Below are 10,885 nucleotides of genomic sequence, written 5' to 3'. Positions count from 1 at the left end.
GGTTTGATCCTCAGCATGACATAAAAATAAATAAAATAAAGGCATGCTGCCCATCAAAAACTACAAAAATAAATAAGTAAATAAACAAAAATAAAGTATGCCCACCAAAGGAACTGAAAAGATACTTCACAGAACAAAAAATACAAATGGTCAACAAATATATGAAAAAATGTTCAACATCACTACAATTAGAGAAGTGCAAATTAAAACTATGCTGAGATTTCATCTCACTCCAGTCAGAATGGCAATTGTCAAGAACACAAGTAACGATAAATGTTGGCGAGGATGTGGGGGAAAAGGTACACTCATACATTGCTGGTGCGACTGCAAATTGGTTCAACTTCTCTGGAAAGCTGTATGGAGATTCCTCAGAAAACTTGGAATGGAACCGTCATTTGACCCAGTTATCCCACTCGTTGGCATATACACAAAGGATTTAAAAGCAGCATACTATACTGACGCAGCCACACCAATATTCATAGCAGCTCAATTCATATTAGCTAAGCTATGGAACCAACCTAGGTGCAGAGTTGAAAAGTGCCTTTCAATAGACAAATGGATAAAGAAAATGTGGCACATACATACAGTGGGATATTACTCAGCCTTAAAGAATGAAATTATGGCATTTGCTGGTAAATGGATGTAACTGAAGACTATCATGCTAAGTGAAATAAGCCAATCCCCAAACACCAAAGGCTTAATGTTCTCTCTGATATGCGTATGCTGACTCACAATATGAGGAGGTATGGTGGTGGTGGTAGTAGTAGGGAGGAGTAGAGGTTCACAAGATTGAAGGAGGGTGATGGGGGAAGGGAGATGGGAATGGGAAAGACAGTAGAATGAATTGGACATAACTTTACTATGTTCATATATGAATACATGACCTGTGTAGCACCACATCATGTACAATCACAAAAATGGAAAGTTATACTCCATGTATATAAGATATGTCAAAATACATTCTACTGTCATGTATAACTAAACATAACAAAAAATATGCCCAGAGTTATAATAAAGATATAAGGCAGGTAAACCAACAGGCACAAAACAAACAAGGACTATCTTTCCTGTCTTTGCCCATGTTCTGATCTTCCCTTGACACCTCTCCCTTTTCTTTCCTTCCCCTTTTCTTCTATCTTTTTTATTGTTCTGTACCCCACAATTTCCCCCAAGCCCTAGAGCTCTGTACACTTAATTCTGCAGCATCTGTGTTTAAAGAAGATGCTGATTCTTTGCATCCATTTACATAGTTATATAAGCATTTTGTCCTCACAAGTCTTAGAAGGAAAGGGTAGAGACTGGTGAACTGATGAGAAAGAAGCAGTTATTGTTACAATGATTTTAGACCTGAGCATTGAGGAGACACCTTTCCCTACTGTTGACAATTACATACTGCCAAGAGCAGATGAGCTGAATAATTTAGCACTTGTGATGGATTAATCAGATAAAAAGTATGAAGTGACTAATTTATAACACTGTGCTACACCAAAAATGCTAAAGTGTGTTATGACGATTATTATCAAGTGTATTATGACGACTATTATTCTTTATTATGTTTTTTATAACTCAATTTTATATTTTTGTACAAAGTTCCTTATATCATTGTATAATGGTGGTGGTGGTGGTGGTGTGTGTGTGTGTGTGTGTGTGTAGTTAGTTAATGATAAAGATTATAGACTCAAGGGCCTACTATAATTCCTTTCTAAATATTTTTTCTTTAAGTATTTTTGGATCCAGTTTTAGACATGGTGGATGAGCAAACATTCATTTGGAGACCTAAAAATGATGCAGTTGAGTATTTTATTTTATTTTAATTTTTTCGTGAAAAACCAGCTCACATTTAATTGTGACATTTTAAAATTATGCAACTATCTTGATGCTTGCTCCCTCCAGCCCATATTTAGTCTCTTAAAATGACAGGAAAACATCACCAATCACAGGTTTAATAAGTTTACACCTTTAGCTCCTGTTTGCAGCACCCAATATTCCTTGGAGAAACCAGTCAGACCCAGCAGTAACCAACAGTTAATTTCCACCCGCCAGAGTTGAAAAGTGCCATTCTCTGAGCATTCTGTGTTACGGTGGCATTTGTCTAAATCTAGTGCCTCCCCAAAGGTGGAAGCCTTTAAATGTACCAGTGAGAAATACTTTGCTTCTTTGGCGCTGATGCTGAGTAAAGGAGAGAGGAGAGAGAAGAGGCTTCCTCTGACATTGTATGAGAACTGCATTGCTATGAGGAACGCCAAGGGCAAACCAAACCCAAAGTAGTAAGGCCAGTTCCTTTCTAGGTTTGACAATCATTGGTGCCTTTCAATTCCATTATTGAGCCAAAGACATTCAAACAGTACAGAGAGTAGAGAAGGAACATAAGCTGCAAAGTAACCAGCTGACCAACAAGATGGATGGGAAAGAAACTCACAAACACCTCCTGGAGAGGAAAAGAGCCTGCAGCAAAAGGTTGAAGAGCATGTCAGCAATTATCTTACTGACATGTGGGAATGGATGAGGCTTCCTCCCTGGTACCTCAAATGCTAGGTCAGCAATATATTGAAACCAAATGACATTCACAACTTTGTTAAGCACAAACCGGTGGAGCGTGCCTAGAGCACTGACAATTAATTGATTTGAGGAAGAATTCCAGCCACAGCCAAACATCTCCATGTAGTGATGATCACCAGTAATTCAGGCTGTTACTGACTGAAGCACAGGAATAAACACACGATAAAACAAGAGGAGACTGAACCGGAATCCTCCATCATTCCAAGCACAGCAATGGAAAATTTGACAAACAATACATGACTCACTCCTGGTCTTGCTTCCGCTTTACACTTTGGTCTCTCCTCTGCACCAGGACACTACTTGCCCTTCTTCCAGGTTGCTCCTCTCTCTTTATCTGGATTCGAGTGTCTAGATTTGAGATGGTACAAACGTTCCCAGTGGAGTCTTTGATTCCCCTGCTAAGGTCCTGGAGAAAGGTTTTGACACTGTCAGCCATCTCTCCAACACCCAGACTATAAACTACACAGAGGAGAGAGAAGCACCCCCAAATGTGTTCTTGCCCACTGTGGGCTATCTCTCTACATGCCTAGCTGCCCCTCCCTGGGGCACTCCCTGACTGACTACATTTTAGACTTAGATTTTATCCACTAGCTTGCCACTGTACTGTAAATGTCTGCAATTGCCCAGGCAGTCAGCAGCAGTGTTTGCCTCTAAGATTGATGCTGGTGTGAAGTCTTTTAGGTTCTGGGAAGGACAGAGCCAGCCGAAATGCTCATACCAAACAAAGCTCCCCATCATGCTGGCCTACCTCTCCCAATCTTCCATCTCTCCACAAAATCTCTTTTTTTCCTTTTCTTTTGCATAACTCCAGTGGAACAATTTCCACTGAAATGCATTAATCTGTTCATGGTGCTAGTCTGGCAGTTGAGGCTCTCCATTGGATTTTTATGTTGTGTCATTAATTTCATACATTTACATATATACTTTTCTTGGAGTCATAGTTCATTCTTTGGCTCTTTTAAGTTAAATATCTTCCATTGATTTTTAAAAGATCTTACTCTTATTTTTTTCTGGTTAATTTCATGAGATATAACCCATTACCAACCTGTGGCAGAAAGCAGTACAACTGATAGTAGATTTTGGAACCACCTTGGACAGTAGAATAAGAACATGAAGAAGTGAGGAGGTTGGGAGGGATGGACATGTAAAAATGTTCCATTTCTCTTATCTCAGGTTTACCCTCCTTTGTAATTTTGGTGGCCTGCCTTTATTTATTTATTTATTTATTTATTTATTTATTTATTTTTTATTTTTTATTTTTTATTGATTGTTCAAAACATTACAGAGCTCATGATATATCATCTTTCATACATTAGACTCAATTGGGTTTTGAACTTCCATTTTTACCCCAAATACAGATTGCAGAATCACAACTGTTACATATTCACATTATTACATAATGGCATATTAGTGACTGTTGTATTCTGCTACCTTTCCTATCCCCTACTATCCCCCCTCCCCTCCCCTCCCCTCCCATCTTCCCTCTCTACCTCCCCTGCTGTTGTTCAATTCTCTCCCCTTTTTCCCCCTCCCCCTTTCCCCTCATAACCTCTTATAATTTTGTGTATCATTGAAGATTGGTGGCCATTTTGATAATGAAAAATATGTGATGGCAAACTTAGTCTTCTGATTGGAGAATGAAAACCGCAACTTACCCCATGGGATATCATAAGATTTGCATGAAATAATTCATGTAAGAGGTATAGCACTATGCTTGTCAACTGTAAGGGCTCAACAAATATTAGCTATACACCAATTATTATTAATCTCAATTCTAAAATTGCATTATTAAACCTTCCCCAGTGGTGTTTCTAAATAATACCTAATAATTAGGTTGTTTTGCTCTGTGGTTTTTCTAGGGTTCAAGTATTAAGGTTAAGCACATTAAAAAGCTTCTCTAGTAGTGCTTTCTAAGACAATATTGGAGATACATATTTGGGGTTTATCTAATTCCAAATAAACTACCTAGGGTAACAGGTGGGTGACAGACAGAAAGCAACAACCTTTCAGACACGAATGCTAGATAAATAAAAATTCCCAATTTATTTTCACATATGAAGAATAGTTGTAGTGTGAGGGGAATGGCTGAAGAGTTTAGGAAAAGTCCTTTCCTGTTCTGTCTTAATACATACCTCTTTGGCATTAACCAAAGAAATGCAACCCTTTGAAATGGGTGTAATCCCAAAGGTGCCTTTCTCATGATCATGCTTTTGTTCTCTGCTTTTGGAACCCTTCCCTCACACTTCTCCCTCTGTGTCACCCTCCAGTAACCATCTGCCATCTGAAACAAGGGGCCACACAGAGACTGGCTCACACACCAGCCACATGGCCAGCTCTTAACAGCAAGGCAAAATGTCAAGCCTGGAGAAGGGGCAGAAAAGAAATGTGGCTTCCTCATTGAATAGCACATGCTTCACAGGATCATAATGAAGGAAGCAAAATAATACCTATGAAGTTCTGTGTAGATGGGCTAGCATCTGGCAAACACATAATAACTGGTAGTTATTATTTTTTTGAAAACATTTTCTCTAATTTTTCAGTGATCATGAAAGTCAGTCATACATACAGACTCCAAGACTAAGACTTGGAGAAGAAAAATGGTATCAAAGATTTGGACACACTCTTTTTATTTTTTGGTACCAGGGATTGAACTCAGGGGCACTTGAACACTAAGCCATATTTCCAGTCCTTTTCTCCATTTTATTTAGAGACAGAGTCTCACTGGGCTGTTTAGCACCTTGCCATTGCTGAGGCTGGCTTTGAACTCGAAATCCTCGTGCCTCAGCCTCCTGAGCCACTGGGATTACAGGCATGCACAACCGTGCCCAGCTAGACACATTCTTTGTCTTTCCCCCTCAAACCAAAGAAGAAATTGTTCTAAAATATTCAGTGTTATAACCAGATAATAGTCAAATGTACACTTCACTTTTTTGAAATTAGAGAACTTTAAAAATGTGCACATATCCACATACAGTGTGCATGTACGTGCACAATAGAACTTGGCTGTCAAAAAGTTCCAGCTGACAAGTAACCAAAGAATAAAAGTATTTGGAAGCAGAATGGCTAGAATCCAGGTAAAAGTTAAAATCCTGTTGGGCAATTTCTCCTTAAGGACAATAGAAATCACTGTCACTGCCCTGTCTAGCCACTTTGTAAATAGCAGGGATGCTAGCAAGAGCTCCTGGTGGATGCTTCCTCAGGGAGCACTGATTGCTTTGGCTGGAGTCTGCTGTAGCAATTTTCTGGTGGTGAAGAGCATGTAGCCAGATAATTGAAGGTGGTAACCATTTTCTAATAACCACCTCAGGCTTTTGGCACCAAATTTCCTGGCACTGTCTAGGGAAGCTACTTCCTGTTACTTGCCAAGTCCACCTGCAGGTCTAATTTTGCTGAGAATTCTGGTGCCACCCATGAAACTGCTCACCATAGTAGGATCCAGTGTGTGCCCTGAAAAATCTTCAAAGAGAGGTCTGATGGGTGGCACCAGACAAGCAAAAACGAAAACAAAACAAAACAAACAAACAAACAAAAAAAAAAAACAGAAAGATACTGAAAAGTGGGCTGCTTTTTGCAGATTTTCTATTCACGGTTCCATTCTGTTGGAAATCATAATGTGGTCTTGAGTTAAGGACTCCAGGAAACACTTGGTTGCTCATACTGCCTTCTTGGTTTTCTTGAACCTCAGATGCACTGGCTTCATCCTGTTTCGGAGTCCATAGTGCTGTGTTTTCCTCTCCATTTCCTGTGCAGTCCTTCCTCTGGTTTGTGGGCTGTGCACTTCATATTGCTCCTTTAGGGGGCACATCAAGTTGAGGGTGAAAGAGGTTTTCTGTGGCTTCTGCTATACTTATTATCCAATCCATTTCAGGTTTTCTTTCCCTTTTTTTTTAAAGTCCTGAAGTAACTCTTTTCCAATTGTCTAGAGCTTTATCTTTCAACTCACCCAATTACGCAAGAGTTAGGCTCCCTTTCCAAACCTTGATTTTGTAATGCCTTGATTGTTAAAGAATTATGTGTATTAAGACTAACATAGGGCTGGGGATGTGGCTCAAGCGGTAGCGCGCTCGCCTGGCATGCGTGCGGCCCGGGTTCGATCCTCAGCACCACATACCAACAAAGATGTTGTGTCCGCTGAAAACTAAAAAAATAAATATTAAAAAATTAAAAAAAAAAAAGACTAACATAAATATGCTACACTTTGTATTGATTTGATAATTTCATCAATCCCAGATAACTCCACAGTTTGTAGGTTTTTGTGAAAGGGCTTGCTGAAAATCTCTGTTAATCTGCCTGAATTTCCTGTAAAGGCAGTTATATGCAAGGCCTCTTAACACTAATTCTCTGAATTTGCAGTTGGTAGCCTCCTACTGGAATACTGGAGAGATAATAAGTCATGGAGATTATGTCTTCATATTGCAAGTATATAAGTCCCATCTAGGTAAACCCTACTTAAGACTGCATTTCAAGAAAGGTTGGAGAGTTATAAGGAGATCCATAAAATGCTCTTTTATGGGCTACATCTCTAGGTTATATTATACTCACATTAAAACATCCCAGGGATTTTGTTTTCAACCTGCATATACCATATATGTTTGTCATCTGGATAGATAATAAACCATCTATCCAGGTAGATAGTGCTGCTGGAAGGTTTTTCATGAATTAGTTAGGATCCTGTCAAGCAGCCCTTCACATTTTGCTAGCTTCATTTTGTAATAAACTTTACTTTAGTCTGGGGTTAAATGTGACTACAGTCCTCATAGCATTCGGGGTACTGGTGTCTAGATAAAGGGAAATCCTTTATTCTTATTTCTGACTTTGTTATAAACTTACATTGTGGCATAAATTGAAAGAAGTGTTGCATCTCTTAATAAATTGCAAATTGTATTAGTTTCTTTCAGCCAAGAAATAAAATTGTAATCATTTTATTACTCTTTCCAGTGTTCCTGAAATTAAGGCTGCTCTGAGATCTTCCTGAGAGCACAGATTATTCCTGATTGATTGAGTCACTGTTTTATCCACAGAGCCTTGCATGGTCCCTAGAGCAGAGTAGTGGATGAAATTGAAATGAATGAACAAATGAATGAAAAGATAGAAATAGTGTTACATTTTTAGTGGGCTAACTGTGTATTTTCAAGGTAATGTAGTATTTAAAAAGGGACAGTGGTAACACATTTCTAAATGTGGAGAGATGACAAATAATAGATTTAACACTATGAAGAAGAAATTCAACCTCTCACTTGATCTAGGTTTTCAATCACGGAAGCACTGAGAAATCCTTATGTCTGAATAGGGGTGAATCTTTAAAGTGTTTTGAAGGCCTGGGCTGACCTTGTGGACATCAGTATTCCCACAGAGGACTTTCCATAAAGAAAAGTGTAGGCTTGACATTTTTACATCAGATCTCCTAGAATTTGGCGGACTGCCTGGATTGTCCCAGGATGTTAGTCAGCCCACAAGTCTACCATTTGTTTATTCAGTCCAGAGCAAGTGAATGCTGCCATTCTTCCATCCCCTTTGTTGGTGAGAGCTTTGTTACCCTGAATTGGGTTCTGCAACACAAAATGAAGTGACTAATCTTTTGGGGGTTCTCCCTTCTCAGGTTCTTATGTGAGCAGCTCAATCTATAGACCACACATCCCAAGCTGTCATTTTCCTCATGCTGCCCTTTTTTTCTGATGGTTTCACATTGCACTTAATGAAAACAATACCTTGTTCACTTTAAACTCAATTGCTGTGTTATTCCTGAGGCCCTGCCTGATGTCTTATAGACTGTCATTGCTAATTGTCATAGCCACCAAAGGGAAAAATAAGGATTTTTACCTAACACATAACAAAAGATGAGATGATGACATAGTGACAAAGCACAGGTTTGGAATCAGGCAGCCTTGGATTTCAAAAGCAAGTCAACCCATGACTAGGGATAGTTACTTCCCTCCTTTGAAAAAGGCTCAGGTTCCTAATATGTACAATGGAAATAATAATTATAACATTGATATTTATTGTGCACATACAATATGCTGGTGATCCACTGTTTCCTTTAATCATTAGAGCAATTCTATGAGATGAATACGTTATCATTTCCTATTTATAGACAAAGAAACCAGACTTTAGGGGAGAAGCTAAGTAACTTCCCCAAGATCACACAGCTGGAATATGAACTTAGCAGTTTGATACTAGAGTGCATGTTCTTAGTCACTGTGATACTTATCTATAAATCTAGACCACATAAGGCTCACAGGAGGGGTTCATCAGTAAGTGGTGACTGTTACTAAATAAGACTTTATAAATGATCACTATGCAATGTTTAAATTTTCAATGTTTGTTAGGACTTTTCACAGTATAAAGAGCTGCATCTGATTATGAGCCCAATTTGTGCTGGGTACTTATTTTTAATAGTAATTAGTTGAGTTGTTATTAAAGAGAATTATTCTAATCTTTCTTTTTCTAATAAGGAAACTAAGGCTCAGAAAGGCTAAGAAGTTTGTTCAGTATTACATAAACAGCCACTTCAGATCTGCCCTATGTGAAAGCTCATTATTTTTTCTGCTCTGCTGTTTGAATTCTTTTTTAAAATGCTTATCAGCTCATTATTATGTATCTGATGCTTCTGCCACTTTATTTTCAAGCACTTTAAAAAATTAAGGTATAGTTGACAAAATATTATATGTTTATATGATGTTTTGTTATATGTATGCATTGTGAAATGGTTAAAACAAGCTAATTAAGATATGCATCACCTGAATACTTATTTTATTTAATTTTATTTTTTGTAGTCAGAACATTTACAGGCTTCTCTCTTAGCAATTTTCAAGTATTCTAACCCAAAGTTTGTGTCAGGACAGTCTTGCAGCTTGATAGTTTGGAGTTCAGGGATCATAAAGGTGTTTCATCTATGGGGCTTTTGCTACTTGCTGTATTTTCAAACATGAGATTTGGGCAAAAGATTAGTTTAAATGGTCTTGAAAATAGTCATTAGATTGGAACATAGGCATGTGACAGGACTATGCTTACATTACTGTGTTTTGTCCCTCTCACCAGATAGTCTTTTAAAAAGATGATTTTTAAAAATCTTAAGTTTTTTAAACAAAATTGCTCCAATTATTTTTCTATAGAGGGTCAGGAAAATAGGTAAATAATTCCCAGGCTTGGTGCACATGATCCACAGGCTGGCAAACAGAAATCTGAAGTGTTTAAAGAGTCTTCCTTTTGAAAATCTTTGCCAGCCATGAGAGTTATGCTTTTGGATTTGATTCAATGAAAATCTTTATTGAGCACCCACTGCATGCCAGATATGCTGCTACGTTATGCGGGATTTGGGGACTATAATATATTGCTATTGGGATTCACAAAGGATGCAGAAAGAATATGCAAAAGTAATCCCAATCAAAATCCCAATGAGATTCTTCATATAAATAAAAAAGCAATCATGAAATTAGTCTGGAAAAATAAGAGACCCAGAATAGCCAAAGCAATACTTAGCAAGCAGAATGAAGCAGGGGGCATCACTATACCAGACCTTAAACTATACTACAGACCAATAGTAACAAAAATGGCATGGTATTGGCACCAAAATAGACTTGTAGACCAATGGGACAGAATAGAGGACACAGAGACAAACCCACATAAATATAGTTATCTCATATTAGAGAAGGCACCAAAAACAGATATTGGAGAAAAGATAGCCTCTTCAATAAATCATGCTGGGAAAACCGGAAATCTTTATGTAGCAAAATAAAATTAAGTCCTTATCTCTCACCATGCACAAAACTCAACTCCAAGTGGATCAAGGACCTAGGAATTAAACCAGAGACCCTGTGCCTAATAGAAGAAAAAGTAGGCCCAAATCTTTATCACATCAGATTAGGTCCCGATTTCCTTAATAAGACACCTATAGCACAAGAAATAAAATCAAGAATCAATAAATGGGATAAATTCAAACTAAAAAACTTTTTCTCAGCAAAAGAAACAATCAGTGAGGTGAATAGGAAGCCTACAGAATGGGAACAAATTTTCACCACAAACACATAAGATAGAGCTCTAATCTGAAGGATATATAGAGAACTCAAAAATCTTAGCACACAAAAAAAAACCAGTTCCTGTTCTGGAACTGAACAGACACTTCTCAGAAGATGATATGCAATCAATCAACAAGTATATAAAAAATGTTTAACATCTCTAGCAATTAGAGAAGTGCTCCAGTCAAAATGGCAGCTATTATGAAGACAAACACAGTGTTTGTGAATGAGGATGTGGGGGAAAAGACACACTCATAGATTGCTTGTGGGACTGCAAATTGGTGCAGCCAATATAGAAAACAATGTGAAGA

At 38.0% G+C, this 10,885-nt stretch overlaps 1 pseudogene across 1 annotated transcript; it reads right to left on the bottom strand.

Moving 5' to 3' along the window:
- Positions 1-1,934: 1,934 nt before the first annotated feature.
- LOC308641510 (etoposide-induced protein 2.4 homolog) lies at positions 1,935-2,995 on the bottom strand (annotated as a pseudogene). Its single transcript has one exon. The product of its transcript is annotated as an etoposide-induced protein 2.4 homolog (transcript).
- Positions 2,996-10,885: the final 7,890 nt, after the last annotated feature.

Source organism: Spermophilus citellus (genome assembly GCF_964194105.1).
Source record: "Spermophilus citellus genome assembly, chromosome: 2".
Classification (NCBI taxonomy): domain Eukaryota; kingdom Metazoa; phylum Chordata; class Mammalia; order Rodentia; family Sciuridae; genus Spermophilus; species Spermophilus citellus.
The sequence above is the reverse complement of the archived record's forward strand: the minus strand, read 5'-3'. Positions and strand labels throughout refer to the sequence as shown.